The sequence below is a fragment of the Petaurus breviceps genome, unplaced genomic scaffold (assembly GCF_028583685.1).
Source record: "Petaurus breviceps papuanus isolate PSGF00001 unplaced genomic scaffold, PetGlider_PUasm1.0 90865, whole genome shotgun sequence".
Taxonomy (NCBI): Eukaryota; Metazoa; Chordata; class Mammalia; order Diprotodontia; family Petauridae; genus Petaurus; species Petaurus breviceps.
In genome coordinates, this window is record NW_027187367.1 from 15,268,736 (window position 1) to 15,284,954 (window position 16,219).

Consider the following 16,219-nt stretch of genomic DNA (forward strand, 5'->3'; position numbering starts at 1 on the left):
TCTCTGTCTCTCTCTCTCTCTGTGTCTGTCTCTCTCTGTCTCTGTCTGTCTCTCTCTCTCTGTCTCTCTCTCTCTCTCACTGTCTGTCTGTTTCTGTCTCTCTGTCTCTCTCTCCCCATCCCTCCCCTCCTCTCTCCAAACCTACCCTCAGCCCACTAACTAACACTCTCTTAACTGGACTTCCACCCCCAAACCTACTGTGTCTCCCTTCCTGAGCTTTAACTGCAGGGGATGGAGAAGACCTGTCAGTTTCCAAGTCCCCTCACTTTTCTCCTATTCTCTGACACTATTCCCTTCTTCTCTTTCCTCTTCCCTCTCCCAATTTCCATTTTCTCCTCCGCTTTTCCTCTCCTGGCTTCCGTTTTCATCTCCGTTTTTCTAGCAAGGTTTCCAAAGGGCCAGTTTTGGAGGTCAAGGAAACTGGACGGGAAAGAGGTAGGAGAGACTCTGGGGCACCTTCAGAACCCTTCCTCTGTTCTTCCTAGGCCTGCCCTTCATCTCACAGACTGACTCAGAGGACACAACCTTAGGGTCCCCTTAGAGCCCCCTTTCCTAATGTAATGGGCATTCTTCCTGCTTCTCCCCCTTATCTTGTCTCTGTCCTCTGTCACCTTGTCCCTCCTACTTCTGCACCTCCAGGGCTCTGTGGCTTCACCTCAGTACCTTCTTCTGTCCTGCCCCACCTCCCAGCCTAATTTTTGGGAATCAGAACCCTCTGCAGCAAATCATGCAGAGAGGGCCCAGTATCCATCCCTTCCTATCCAGGTTCTCCTTTCATACAGAATTGACTTCATTCCTTTCTCCCCTCTCCCCCTTACCCCCGCCTGTCTGTCTGTCTCGGTCTCTGTCTCTCTCTGTGTCTGTGTCTGTCTCTTTGTGTGTCTCTGTCTCTGTCTCTCCTGTCTTCCAGTCTCCCTGTTCATGACCTTGCTGGTCAAAGGGGTTCCCCACTTCCTATCCACTCCAAGGGCCACAACACCTTGGTGTAGCTTACCTCCCTATCTGCCTCTTTTCTTTCTCTGTCCTTTCTCCCACAGGGTAGTCACTGTGGAGTAGGGAAAAGGGATCATATGTTTACCAGGTGCTTTCCTGGGAGGCAGAAAAGGTGCTGGTTTTGATCACTCTGGTTCTGGTGCCATAAACCTGTCCTTTCCTTCACCACAGGTTTGGAGAATTCTAATATTTGGAGTGGGAGTGGGAGAATCTTCACCTTTACATAAGAACCTGGAGGGCCCATATGGCTCTGTCTTAAGAGTAGGAGATGGGAAAGTTCAGGCCCTGACTGAGAAGCCAGAAGGTGCCTACCAGATGTGCTTCACAGCAGAAAAAAATGAATAAATCTTCCTGTTCTCTCTATGAACTTCCTGTTAGAGATTCTCCCTTTCTTCCCTTGTTCCCTTCCTTCCCATCAATCTGATTCCTGCCTCTGGACAATCCAGGTCTAAGATTCTCTTTCCCAGACTCCCCACAATCAGAGCTGCCCTTCCTCACAACTGACCAGTCCACCAGTCAGTTTCTTCTTCCCTTGGCTGATGTTTTCAGGGGCAAGGAGCAAGCTAAAGTTGATGGACTCTTTTATCATTCCTGGGTAAGAATGGCATGTTTGCCAGTAAGGTGCAGAGGCTTCCAAGTCCGTCTTAGACCTACTGTATTCAAATCTCCAACTCCTTCCCTGAAGCATATGGGACCAAGAGTAAAGACACCATTGGAGGGGAAGGGGAATGGTTTGTTTACCATTCTTACTCCCCCAGTTTATAGACGGGGTATGAATTTCTTTGATGAGGATAAGTGGAGTGAGAAAAGAAATCCTACCTACCTGGCCTGTGGGAAGTCCATCTGCTTTGGCTATGGTAGGGGGTAGAAGGCCCTCTTGCACACATGCCCATCTTCCCTTCTGAAGCATCCAACAACCCACCCTCATATCTGTCCTTTACCCAGAAATAGCAAATCTCTTCTCCCCCTCTTCCCCAACCAACTGAATTCAGGGTTTATCCTCTTCCCCTAGACATTTGCTCCAGCGCTTGGCTAGAACTTCACAATCATCATTTTAGGGATGAGATCTATTGCTGTATGCATTAGACTAGACTTGTTATCCTAAAATGATTAGTAATGGGGGCAGCCAATGAGGTTGGTAGCTTCCGATGAGATTCTAAGAGACAGCATTTGAGTTCTGAGGCTCAACCTGGGGCAGGTTGGTGATCTACTACTTTCTGTCTCTAGTCAATACTGAATTAATGGGAGAGGGGTTATAGTAAATGGAAGGATTAAGTTTCAACTCTACAAATGCATGACATATATCATTACTAAATGATTTTCATTCTTTTCTACCTATCAGGCAAATAAGGTCAGAATGATTCATTCTTCATTTCTCCCCTTCCCTTCCCTCTCTACCAGAAATGATCTCCCCCACATCTGAGTAAATGCTACTTTGTACCCTCACACTGTGCTTCAGTATTACACCTAATATTATAGTTATTTGTTTAAACACCATTGTTCCCATGACAAACCTTAACCTAGGCAAGGACAATAGCAAGAAATAAACATTTATTAATTACCTACTCTGTGCAAGTAATTACCTACAATGTGCACAATGGGAGAGGGCTGGATAGATAGTAGTCCATTTGACAGTAAGTAATGTGAGATGAAAATGGGAAAGGCAGACTTGAGTTGGATGGTGTGGGGCCTTGAATGCCAGAATCAGTAATTTATACTTTAATTCGCAAGCAATTGAGAGGCACCGAAATGTTTTTTGAAAGATACATGGAAATTTAATTGGAAACTAAATAACCTAATCCTAAATAATGAGTAGGCCAAAGAACAAATCATAGAAATAATCAACAATTTTATTAAAGAGAATGACAACAGTAAGACCACATGCCAGAATTCTACATCTCTATTTTTTCTCTCTATAATTAATTAATTTTTACTTTTCAACATTCTCTTCCATAAGATTTTGAGTTTTAAATTTTCTCCCCTTCCCTTTTCTTCCCCCTCCCCAAGATAGCACACAATCTGATATGGGCTCTCCTTACACATTCATATTAAACATTTTCACATTAATCATGATATAAAGAAGAATTATAACCAATGGGAAGAACCACAAGAAAGAAGAAACAAAACAAAACAACAAAAGAAAAGGAGAGTAAATAGTCTGCTTCCATCTGCATTCAGAGCCACTGAAATTTTTGAGGAAAGGAGTAGAATGCCTAGAACAGGAAGATAAGGACCAATCATGTGAAGGATGCATTGGGAAGAGGATGGTTTTGGCAAGTGGCCAGAAGGACCTGAACTAGGGCTAGCAAGGAGACAGCAGATGTCTGCCTTTAATGAGGCAGAATTGACAGGATTTGGTGATTTGGAGAGTGAACGAGAGAGAAGAGTCTATGATCTCTATGATGTTCCTGAGGTTGCCAGCTTGGGTGAGTGGAAGGGTTATAGGATAGAAATAGAGAAGTAAGGGAAGAAACAGAATTCTGTTCTTTGGTGGTTGGGGGACAAAGTTATGCCTCTGTCATTCCCTTGGACAAATTTTGGACCTCATTTTTTTTTGTCTTTTTGGAGGGGGGAAAGCAGGGTAATTGGAGTTGTGACTTGCCCAAGGTCACACAGCTAGTTAGTGTCTAGTGCCTCAGGCTGGATTTGAACTCATGTCCTCCTGACTCCAGAGCTAGTGCTCTATTCACTGTGCTACCTAGATGCCCCTGGACCTCGTTTTTTTAATTGAGAGGTCTGATCAACCTTGAAGAGGTTCCTTTTAGCTTACAATTTGTGGTTCTATGACCCTGTAAGTTTGTCTTTGAAGATGTTGAATTAAAGATTCTAAGGAATGGTCAAGGTGGAGATAGCCAGTGGACAGTTAGAAATTCAGGACTAGCACTCTGGGGGAGAGGTTAGGGGGAGAAATATAGGCTTGGGAGGCATAGGCATAGAAGTGATCAAGCCATGGAAATGAATTAGACCAAAAAGGGAGACAACATAGAATCAAGGACAATGGCCAGAATCATTGTGGGGACAACCCCATCTAAGGAGCAGAAGGAAATAATTTTCCAGCAAAGGAGAAGGAGGAATGGTTAGAGTGCTTTGTCACAGTAGTTGAATATCAAGAAAGAGGAAATGATCAATACTGTCAGTGCTGAAGAGAAGTCAATATGAGTATAGAAAAAGACATTAGTGTAGTTAATGTTAAAAAGGTGGTTTATGACCCTGGAGAGGTTCTTTCAGTAGAGTGGTAGAACTAGAAGCCATATTGGTTGAGGTGTGATTGGGTTGTGAGGCAGTGAAGGCAGGAGCCAAGCAAGGAAAAGCAAGGAGAGAAGAGGGACAATAGTTTCAGGGGAGACTGAAGTGAAAATAAGGTAGAAGAGACCTAACCCAGGGAGAATTATGACAGAAAGAGAAGAGGGAGGTAGGAGAAAGGGAGAGGGGGAAGTAGGAAAGAGGAACAGGGCAAGAGGGAGAGAAAGAGAAAGAAGGGGAGAAGAAAAGGGGAAGCAGAAGAGGGAGAGGGAGAAGGTAGTTGGAGAGGGAAGGAGAAAGGGACAAGGAAAGAGAAGATAGAAAGGGAGTAGAGCAAGGGAGCCCAAGGGAAAGGAAGAAGAATGTCTATGGAAGAAGGAAAAGGCAGAGGGAAGGAGAGAGACTAAAGATTCATGAGAGAGATTCATGTAGCCAAGTCAGGATAAAGGTTTAGGGATCAAAGATACAGGGTTATCCTAGGGAACGGGAGTTACTTATTTATCTGGGCAATAAAGGATGAGTGAGGAGTAAAAGAGGAAAATCGAGTGAATTCATGTCATCATGTAGTTGTTTCAGACTCTTTGTGAGCTCATTCAGGGTTCTCTTGGCAAAGATACTGGAGTTCCCCATTTCCTTCTCCAGATCATTTTACAGATGAGGAAACTGAGGCAAACAGGGTGAAGTGACTTGCTATTAAATGTCTGAGGCCAGATTTGAACTCTTCCTGCCTCCACACCCGGTTCATGATCCACTACATCACCCAGTTGCCCATATTCATATTAGTTGACCTCAATCTTCTAGGTAAAACAGGAAGTAAAGTCTTTTGTTGTCTCAAGGGAGGAGAAAACAGATAGAGTTCAGGGTCAGAGGAGAATCAGCATCTGGAATTTGCTTCAGGGAATATACCAGCCAATAAGAGATGAGTGAGAGAATTACTATGAAGTGGTGAGATTAGAAAACACTGATTTGTAGTTGGCCCAGTCAGAACAGTTTTAGGATTTATTCTACTTCTGGGGAGTAGGATTAGAAAAGACAGATAGTAAGTGGGAGTTACCTTGGACTGTGTATTTGCTAGCAAGGTGGGGGAAATGCATAGGTACTGAACTGTATGGTGGAAGAGAAAGCATTACTGAAATGTCTGAGTAGGCAGGAAAGTAACACCAAAGCAGGCTGAATAGCCTGGAGAATAAGTGATATTTAAGGATGAAAGGTCTTGATGAGGACAAAAAACAGAGATAAGAGGAGTCAGGGGGAATATACAAGAAAACATATAAAAGAAAAAGAGAATTGGAGAGGTGGAAGGACAGGAGATTGTGTCCAGAGAGGGGAATTTGAGGGGCTAGCGTCTTGGAAGGGACACAGTCTTGAGGAATGCTGAAGTTTAAGGTGTGACCATTCCAGTCGGTAAGTTTGAGGCAGCATTCGCTTTTGTGTCTTCTCCAATGCTTCAGTGGATGGCCAGTGTCAGCAGGCATATAATTCTAGCCCTTCCACATCTCGACTTTCCCTGTCGAGGGGTTTCGAAATATCATGGGTCGGCATGAATTTTGGGGAGGTTTGCTGAAGCTGTAGACAGCACACGAAGGCCAGTAGATGACAGAAAAAGTTTAGAAACTCAGAAATGCATGAAATATATGTATAATATTGTAAAATATCAACGTATTTTATCTTTTAATGCCATAATAATTCAGACTTCTTCTATAGTATGAAGGGAGGGCCAAAACATTTCACACAGATTTTCCAGATCATGGGGATGCTGTACCCCTATTAGGCACCTATTGGGAGCTAGAATCTGACAGAGATGTGAGATTAAGTAAGACATCATTCCTGTCCTTAAGCAGTTCTTGGTCTAGAGGGGTATATAAGAACAGGTACCATTTTTCCATCTCTATCTTGTGCTAAGGGATGCATAATCCAAATGCTGTTCTAGGTTTGAGGGGGTTATAGACTGAGGAGAAGGAAAGGTTCCATAGTGCATTTGAACTAGGTCTTAAAAGATAAGTAGGATCTTTAAAAGGTAAAGATAAAAGGTTATAAGGACTCCAGGTAGAGAGAACATAAGAAAAGGCACAGAAAGAATCAAAACATTGTGATGTTTATGGGAAAACGGTGAGGGTCCATTTTCTGTGGAGTGTTAACACGTGTGGCCTTTTCATTTTGAATTTCATACAAGAAAACTGAGGCCCAGAGGACAGTGAATTTCTCAGAGGACAATGATTTGTCCAAGGTCACATAAATTGGAAGCAGAGTTAGGTAGTGTGGGGAGTAGAGACTAAAAATTAAATCTCTTAAGTCATAACCTAGTATTTTTTCCCTCTTTGCTTTTTTTAATCTTGTTTTTAATATCATTTGTTTTTATTTCACCTTCATATCTAAAGACATTCTTCCTCCTCTACCCAAGTCAGTTCTTGTAACAAAGATTAAAAAACGAGGGGGGAAAAAGCACTTCAGCAAAAGCAGCCTGGCAATCAGTCAGTCAATTAGCATTTATTAAACACCTGCTATCTGTTAGGCACTGTGCTAAAAACTGGTGATACAAAGGAAGGTGAAAACAGTGACAACAACGACATAACAGTCCCTGCTCTCAAGGAGTTTGCAGTCTGTTGGGGGAGATAACATGCAAATAACAATGTATGCCCAGACAAGGTAAATCCGGGCTAGTCTCTGAAAGAAGGAGGAGGTGGACTCATGACCAAAACAGTAACCAGATCTGACAGTATATTCAACCTTCCACACCCCTAGTCCACCACCTCAGCAAAAACAGAAGGAGGGGGTACATTTTCTTCCTTCTTTTGGAGAGCTCAGCTTGATCATTATAATTTCAGAGTTTGAGTTTTAGACTTTTTGTTCTTTCTGTTTACATTGTATTCACCTTTTATATTGTTTCCCTGGGTCAGCTTATTTTACTCTCTATTAATTCATACAAATCTTCCCTATGTTTCTCTGAGTTATAATTAGTCATCATTTCTTGCACCTGCAATTAACTCCAAAACTTTTATAATGAGAGCAGTCTTCTCCCTCAGGCAGAGGAGTATCTGGTCTAGTTGATGTCAAGAGGGCCTATTTGAGGAGTTCTAGCTTACCACACGATTGAGCCTTCTTCGTTTCTAATTACCTATTCTTCTGTCTCCTTAACATCAGCCCCCAGGCCCCTGTAGCTAAGCTGACTTATTGGGATGGAAGGAGCAGAGGCATAACCAGGAGTTTTTGTGCCTGCGGTGAAGACTATAAACTGTGGCTGAAGCAAGAAGCATGAAAAGCACATTCAATTTGGTGGAGGGCTTGGGGAAGGGGTGGGGGGACATCAGACAGGGAACCACCTTGTGGGACACTCTGGGATTCTAGTGAGTGTCCCCTGTCCAAGATGCTGCTGAGGGTAAGGGTGGGATGGGTAGAGCAGGAGAAGAGCTTTTTAAAGTGCCCTGAAGGGCAGTATATTGTCAGTATCTTCTAAATTTGCCCCCCCCACACACACTCTTATCCGGGGGAGAAAAAGAAACCTCTAGTTCCTTACCCTGGTTATGACTCTGGGGCATCAAAGTATAAGATCCCTATGATTAATGGGGCATTGGCCCCAGACTGGAGGTGAGGAAGGGGGAGGATTCGGTGCAAGGAAACTCATTTGAAGACCCACCCAGAGGAGACAGAGGAATCCCAGGGCTCAGGAATATATAGATACTTTCCTGGAAGGCACCTGAAACAAATATCTGCCTCATCTCCCTTCTCCCCTTCCTGCTATGAGCCAGGGAAGGCTTTGTGAAAGAGGCCACTTGGCCCCTGGTCTTTGCTGTCTGGAAGGTTGAGGACAAACTTCTCTCTAACTTCGTCCCAGGAAGTCTGTTTGAGAAGGGGCTGTATGAAGCTGTGTTAGTGCAGTTGTCTTTATGTGAGCTGGGCCTCCCCCTGACTCCAAAAGTAGGGCTAAAACAACTTTCTGTTCCCTGGCTCTCTGCCCTAGGGAAAATGTCAGCTCCTCCTTGGATGGGGAGCTGCCTCTGCTGGCTGAGAGTGGATTAGGGGTAGCCAAGCCTGGACTCCAGACATGAAGGTGTATACTGCAGAAAGAGTGCTGGATTTTGATTCCAGGGACCCTGAGCTCAAATCTTGATTGTGTATCTGTGTGACCTTGGTCAGGTCAATCACACCCAACTGACAGGCCTGTTTTTTCATTTGTGAAATAAGGAAATAGAACTAGATTTCACTAGATATCACTAGATTAAGTTATATAACTCTGATGTGGCGAGCTTGACTTTGTTACCCTGAGCATTAAATCACAACATTTCTGATCAAAAAATTTTCGGCATCAAGAAAGATGGATGGGTTTCTTTTTGCAGAGTTAAAGGTCTCCCTTGTATTTCTGAAATCTTACAAGTTGGACAAATTCCTCTTCTCCCGATAGACCAAAGGATTTAGAGCTAGAAGGAACCATACAGGCCATCAGGTCCAAACTTCACATTTCACAAAAGAGGACACTGAGGTCCCAAGTTTAAGTGACTTGAATAAAGATGCACTGAAAGTAAGGGTTAGAGGTAGGATTTGAACCCAGGTCAGCTTTTTGAAAAGAGGGGACTAGACATCCCTTGCCCTCACACACAAACATACCTTTCTTCATCTTTTTTATCTTCCACTCACTCATCCTCCTCACTCCTCACAGCATAAGTCTGAAGGACATCTCCTTTCTCCCTCTTCTTCATCTCTCTTGACCCACCATGAGTAGTCTCAATGTTGGGGAAACAGAACTATCATTGGGTATGAGGATATTTCGGTATCTACTGCTTGGGTATCAGATATGGCTGTAGACAGAACTTGGCTAGGGTCTTGGTGTTTTTCTGGAAAGAGAAGTACTGTACTCTGGCTCTTCAGGTCCCCTCAGCCCCTAACCTCCAACTGCTTGAGGCAACCCCAGGGACACCCTGAATTCTATTAGCTACTAAGTCTCACCTCTCAGGACTCAGGCTGGTGATACCAGCTGCAGGGTGGAATGAATACAAGCTGCCTCCAAAATAAAACTTCCCTGATGATCAGACAAAGGTATTTTAAAAACTCAGAGAAAGAAGACTGTCTCTTCTGATCTTTGTTAGCTCTAAACTGGAATGCTGAGGTACACCCCATGGCAAGGGCAGATACAGCAAATGAAATCGGGGCAATAGTTCTCCTCAAGTTACCTCTCTGTTTAGGGGAAGTTTGCTACAGAAGGGAATTATGAATTGAGTTTGTATGCCAAAAATATTTGTTCTATCACCTGAAAAATATCTTGGTTCCTCTTAGCATTTTCTTAGCAATCTCTACACGGGTAGAGATTTGACAACTGATTGGACATGGGGGTATGGAGTGAGGGAGGATTCATGGATGAATTTCAGGTAAAGAACCTTAGCAATTGAGGCAAAGGCATTTCCCTCCATATAAATAGAGACTTTCAGGTAAAGAACCTTAGCAATTGAGGCAAAGGCATTTCCCTCCATAGAAACAGAGAAATAGAGGATAAGGGAGGGATTTTTGGAGAGGGGATAGGGGGATAGGTTGAGTAGTAGGAGGGCAAAATAGTACTTAGATGTAAAGTAGAGGAGTCAAGAGAGATAGGAAATAAGAGATACACAAACAAAGATCAGTAGTAGAATTTCTTAGGGGAAAAAAGGAAGGGTAGTAATCAGGATCTCAGACAAAGTTAAAGCTAAAATAGATTTAATCAAAAGAGAAAAATAGGGAAACTATAGTATATGTCAGTCATATTAATTAATATTGTATTAAAACTATTTAAAATAACCAGACAGTATAGGGTTGGAATATTGCTGTGATGTAGGAAAGGATGAGTTGGTAGACTTAGCAAATATGGAAAGACTTGGACTCATGAAGGAAGATGTTATCTACCTTCAGAGAAAGAGGACAAAGAAATATAGTACAGTCTTATATAAATGCATATGAATGTATATATCTACATAGGAGTATAATCATAGATATCTAAGGAAATATATGTGTAAGTATATGTGTGTATGTGTATATATGTATGCTTGTATATGCATAAATAGATACATAATAATGCGTGTATCTGCACTTAATTTTAGCCTTCTTGGGGTGGGGTGGGAGGAAGAAGGCAAAAAAAAGAACAAAGTAAAAAGTACACAGCAGAGAACAAAAGAAAACTTATATGGAAGTAAAAGATAGACAGTTCTGAATGCAATGCATAGTATTTATTTTATAGGCTTTCTTGAAATGGAAATTCATTGCTTTATATTTTGAATCCTCTCTTATGCTCTGCTGTGCACATGGCAATGTTTTTTTCTTATTGTGTACTTAAGTTTTAGTATTTTAGTTTAAAATAAATTAATTTTTATTTTAAATAAATAAAAAAGAAATAGATAAATTTGGAGGAGGGAAAGGTTTAGGGTCATACTAATGAGTTCTCTTTTGGACATGTTCTATTTAATATTTCAATAAACATTCAGGTGGAGAGCTTCCTAATAGAACACTCTAACCATGTCGTTCCCCTGCTCAGGAACCTACTCAAACTCCCCAATCCCTATGGACTAAGCAATGAATTCAAGGCCCTCTACAATCTGGGTACAGTTTACATTTCTAAACTTATTATTGAATTAATGATGTATTTTACAATGCTTTATTATTTATTGCAAAGCACCATTGGCTCATTTTATTCTTTATACTCCTATAGATGACCAGTCTTAAAAACCTTGCTCTCTTGGGTCCCTAACAAGACATAATCCATATAAAGTGCATTTGTAAATCTTGTAGTGCTACATGAATAGCAATTGTTATGTGGTTGAGAAGCCAGATATCCCAGAGGGAAGGAACAGATAGAACCTGGCTAGCTCCCCAGATGTCCAGTGGAGAGAGCTCAATATGGCAAAATCTGCCCTCCCAGTACTAGAGTGGGAACCCCTTGAGAGCTGGGATTATGTCTCTCCCCTCAAATCAGAATCCTAAATCATAGATTCTGAGCCAATGTGGAGGCAGACTGATCCAACTCCCTAATTTTGTAGATGAGGAAACTAAAGCTCAGAGAGGTTAAAGTGACTTTCCCAAGGCCGCACAGGCAGCAACCAGAGGCAGAACCTTCAGTTCAATTGCTATTTATTTATTAAACAGCTACTAGTTATAAAGTACTGTGTTGGATGCAATTCAGAGGGCTATAAAGTATTTCAATTCTCCTTGGGTGGGGTGACAATGCTGGGATAGAGAACAAGCTATTAAGAGCCTACTATGTCTGGCCTGTTCAAAGTGCTTTACAATTAATATCTCAAATATATAGATAAGAAAAATGCAAGACAATAGGAGGCTTGCAAAGAACACTAGCAGGTGGTAGAATCAGGAAGACGTCATGGGAATAAAATGCACCTGGGCTGAGCCTTAAAGAAACAAAGGGATTCTTCAAGTCAGAGTAGGAGAGGGAGAGGAGTCTGGGTATTCCCAAAAAAAGGTATGGGATACAGGGGGATAGAATATTGAGGGGATTCCATGAAGGCAGGAACTTGTTTCTGCTCTTCCCCTTGCATTCCCTCAGGTTTGACAAGACAGGCAACTCAGACAGACATATTTCAAGGCCTTAGGTGAACATAGCAATGAGGGTGGAAGAGGGAGGGGGAGAAGTGGCCAGTCTGGGAGGTTTGCCAGTAATGGAGTTGTGAGGGGTGAGGGGACACTGGAGCTGGGAAGTCAATCTGTTCTGAAGAGCCCTCCACTCTGGAGAACCAGCCAGCTGCCTGTCACTGGAGGAGGCTGATAAAGCCTTTTAGCCTCCAGGTCACCTGCCCTATCAAGTGACTGGTGAATAGCGGAAAGGCAGCGGTGGGTCAGTTATAAAGAGGAGGAATAGGCAGTGGGCCATCAGTCCTTCTTCCCATTCTGTGCACACAGCTCTAGGCTCCAGGCACCAGGGGAAGGAGAAGGGGAGAAGACAGTGCCTCTGTGCCCTGGGTACTCCCAGGCTAGTGGGGGCTGCCAAAGGCTAAATAAGTCAGTGGTACAGACAAATTTACTTCAAAGAGCCCAAGCAAAGGCCTGACGGGGCTTGGGTGGGTGCCGTGAGAGGGACCACCCGAGCCTTTGCCCAAGAGTGCCCCGCGTTCGTCGTCCTCCTCTTCCGCCACAGGTCTCAGAGCTGACCTGCTTGGTTCCCACAAGTCCTGTAAGTGACCTTAATTAACCAATGTGGATCAGGAGTGCTACCTGAAGACTGCTATTTTGGTAGGGAGTTGATGGGGGTCAGGACATAAGGGATCACTTTGAGACCATCAGCTACAGTGAAAGTAGAGGGGCCACTGGGGTGAGGAAGTAGAGACATTTGCTAAGATGGGCTGGGTTGGGAAGGGCAAATGGAAGAGGAGGGAAATGGGAGGAAATGAGGGCTAGCTGGCCCTAATAAAAATGGCAGCATGGTATGGAGAAAAGCATGTTGGATTTAGAATCAGAGGACCTGGGTTCAAATCTTCCCTTTGTTACTTAACACTTGTGTGACCCATCACATAATTCTCTGGGACTCAGATTCCTCATCTTCTAAATGAAGCAATTGGAATAGATGACCTCTAACTTCCCTTTTGGTTCTGAATCTGTGATCTTAAGTGGAAGAAATGGCTATAAAGTAAGGAAAATGTGTTTTGTTTTATTGGATAACAAGTTGGCAGGCATTAATACATTCATGGCCTTCAAAGTTGCCTCCTGGGACTGTATACTCGTTTATTCAGATTCAAATTCAATGAACATTTATTAGATTTCTAATGATAATTGATGTTTCTATAGCACTTCAAGGTTTGCAAGGCACTTGGTCTTGAGGCTATTGTCTCACTTGAACCTCACAATGACTCTCCTGAGGTAGCAGACAAGAAGTCTGAGGTTTAGAGATGGCGTGTGACTTGCCTGTGATCACAAAGCTATAAGTGTCAGAGGCAAGACAGGAATCCATGCCTTCCTGACTCTAGATCCAACATTCTTCTGCCCCATCATGTACCTCTCTAGATAACAATGATGGGCATAAAGATAACTAGATAACAATAATGGTAACACTTTAGAGTTTCCAAAACACTTTATATTCATCTATTCCTTTCATTTCTGAATTATTTCATGCCTACTACATTTCTGAGAAACATCTGGTAGACAATTTGGGCTATAGTAGATAATACCCAAAGAGGAGGAATATGAAATAACACTGCAGATGGTGAAGTTTTTATTATCAGGCTGAGGCTTTTGTATTTTATCACTAGGGAGCCAGGGAAGGTTTTTGAGTAGTGGAGTGACATAGCGTGGTCTGTGTTTTAGGAATATCAATTTGGCCTCTGTGGGGAAGATGAATGGGAAAGGGGAAAGCCTAGAGAACAATTAGGAGACTCTTCTCATAGATCAAGTGATGGCCTGAAATGACAAGGGTGGGTGTTGTGTGGATGGAGAGAAGGGGACAGATGGGAGGGATGCGGAGTTAACATGTAAAGTGAGTTAACATGTAAAGTGCTCCACAAATCTTGAAATTCTATATAAATGTTACTGCTGCTGCTACTATTGCTACAGCTACTGTTACTGCTACTAAATTCTGCAAACATTTACTAAATATCCCCTAAGTGCAGAAATTGATGCTGAATGTTGAGACAGATAAAGGGGTGAGAGAAGTTAGTGTATCTGCCCTCTTAGGAATCACAGTTTAGTAATAAGAAATCAGTTTTGTTATTTTCCAGCCCCCTCAGTTTTATCTGCAGGCTGCTGCATAACCCATGTGGATCAGACTCCAAGTCATACTGGGCAGTTTTATATTCAAAGAACAGTAATTTGCCTATTGCCAGCAAGGACCACAAAGAATATCCAGCTGAGGAGGTCTAGAAAGATGGGAACAATTAAATATGTACATAGTTGGGGGGGAGAGAGGAGTATTAGTCTGCCTAGAGGCAGTGGGGTGTAGTGGATGGGTGCTGGACTTGGAATCTGGAAGACTTGGGTTTGAAAACCATCTCAAACACTAGCTCTGTGACATTAGGCAAGTCACTTAAACTTTGCTTGCCTCAGTTTCCTCATCTGTAAAATGATGGGATTGGACTGATTGACTTCCAGTGTTCCTCCTAGCTCTAAATCTATGGTTGTACTTGGGAGGTGACAGTGTTCATCTGGATTCATCCTTGTTGGTCTGCACCTCATTGAAGAAATTCATCTTCACAGCTCTGTTGCCCACAGATGCCCACCCAACACTCCGATGCCTGTCTTCACTCACTTTAGGCTCTCACCTGACCATTACATTCCCACCAGCTTACCCTCTGTGACAAGACCTCATGCTCCTGGTCTCTCCTGATTAGTAATTTATTCTGATTCCCGTAGGAAGATGATGTGTTGATGTGTCACCTCTCAGGCAGGCAACAAACCGCCTTTTAAGAAGCACTTTCCATACAGAATATCTTACCTTAAAGAAGGATGGGAATTATAGGCATGGAGGCACAGTGGTATGGGATGACTCTATTTCACGTCTCTATAGACTTTGCTCATGCTTTAGGGTCTCCCTTAATATTGGTGCCTTCCCTTTGAGACTATTCTCAACAACCATGTATAATCTTTGTACACACATAGTCATTTGCATGTTGTCTCACCCATTTGAATTTAGGTTGGCTTATGCCTTTCTTTGTGTCCCAAGTGCACAGTGCCTGGAACATGGTATGCACTTAATAAATGTTTGCTGACTGATTATTATTAATAATAGTAACAGTTGGGGCAGCTAGGTGGTGCAGTGAATATAGCACCAGCCCTGAAGTCAGGAGGACATGAGTTCAATTCCAGCCTCAGACACTTGACACAACTTACTAGCCTTGTGACCTTGGGCAAGTCACTTAACCCCAATTGCCCTGCCTTCCCCCCTCCAAAAAGCCCCCCCCCCCAATAATAATAATAGTAACAGCTTCACATTCACCTGTAAGGTAAGTGAGCAACCTTGAAGAAGAAAGCACACTAGCTTTAGAATCAAAGGACCTGGATTCAAATCCTAGTCTGGTAATTTCATGGAAATCTCAGCTGGAAGAGACCTAGATGGCCAGCCCAAAGTGGTTACCCAGCCTTTAATTAAAGACCTCAGGGTGGGACTTACTATTTACACTGACTTGGGCAAATTACTTAGCATGTGGAGGTCTCAATTTCCTCATCTATAAAAATGGACTAAATTAACTTTTAAAATACCTTTCAAGATTGGATCCTATGATATATATTTTACAGATGAGGAAACTGAGGCCAAAAGAAGCTCATTGATTTAGGATTATAGGATTTAAAACTGGAAGAGATTTTAGACACCATCTAGTTTGAGTTCTCTCATTTTACATATTTTACGTTTACATACAAAATACACATTTACATTTTACATTTACATACAAAACTGAAGGAAGGAAATAAGCATTTGTTAAATGCCTACTATGTACTAGGTCCTGTACTAAGTACTTTACAAATATTTTCCCACTTGTTCCTCACAACTCTTCTATTATTATCCCAATTTTATAGTAAAGGAAATTAAAGTAAACAGAGGTTAAAAGACTTGCCCAGGGTGACAGAGCTAGTAAGTTAGTAAGTTAAATTTGAACTTGGGTCTTCCTGACTCCAAGCCCAGCACTTGATCCGCTGCTCCATCTAGCTGCCAGGGAGGAAACAGGACTTGCCCAAGGTCACCATTAAATAGATGAGTTCACCAGATCTGACTCTAAGACAAGGCTCTTTCCAATATTATCAGGGTAATCTACATAGAGACCTTAGAGATTATATCATCCAGTTCCCCATTAATAAGTGAGGAAACTGAGGTGCACCCAAGTAGTTAGTGTCAGATTCTGGGATTTGACCCAGAATCACAAAATTTGAGAGTTTTGGTTTGTCGATGTTCAACCCATACAAAATGGAATCCCCACTAGAACAAAGCTGACAAGAAGACCCCCAAGGAGGGAGAGCCTCTTGAGGCAGCCCCCTCCTATTGTGGACAGTCTGATTGTTAGAAAGTTTCTCTTGATACCAAGTTCAAATTTGT

General features: G+C 42.6%; 1 protein-coding gene across 2 annotated transcripts in view; it reads left to right on the forward strand.

Moving 5' to 3' along the window:
* GLP1R (glucagon like peptide 1 receptor) overlaps nt 1-16,219 on the forward strand; it is an 83,565-nt gene that overhangs the window by 982 nt on the left and 66,364 nt on the right. The window lies entirely within an intron of this gene.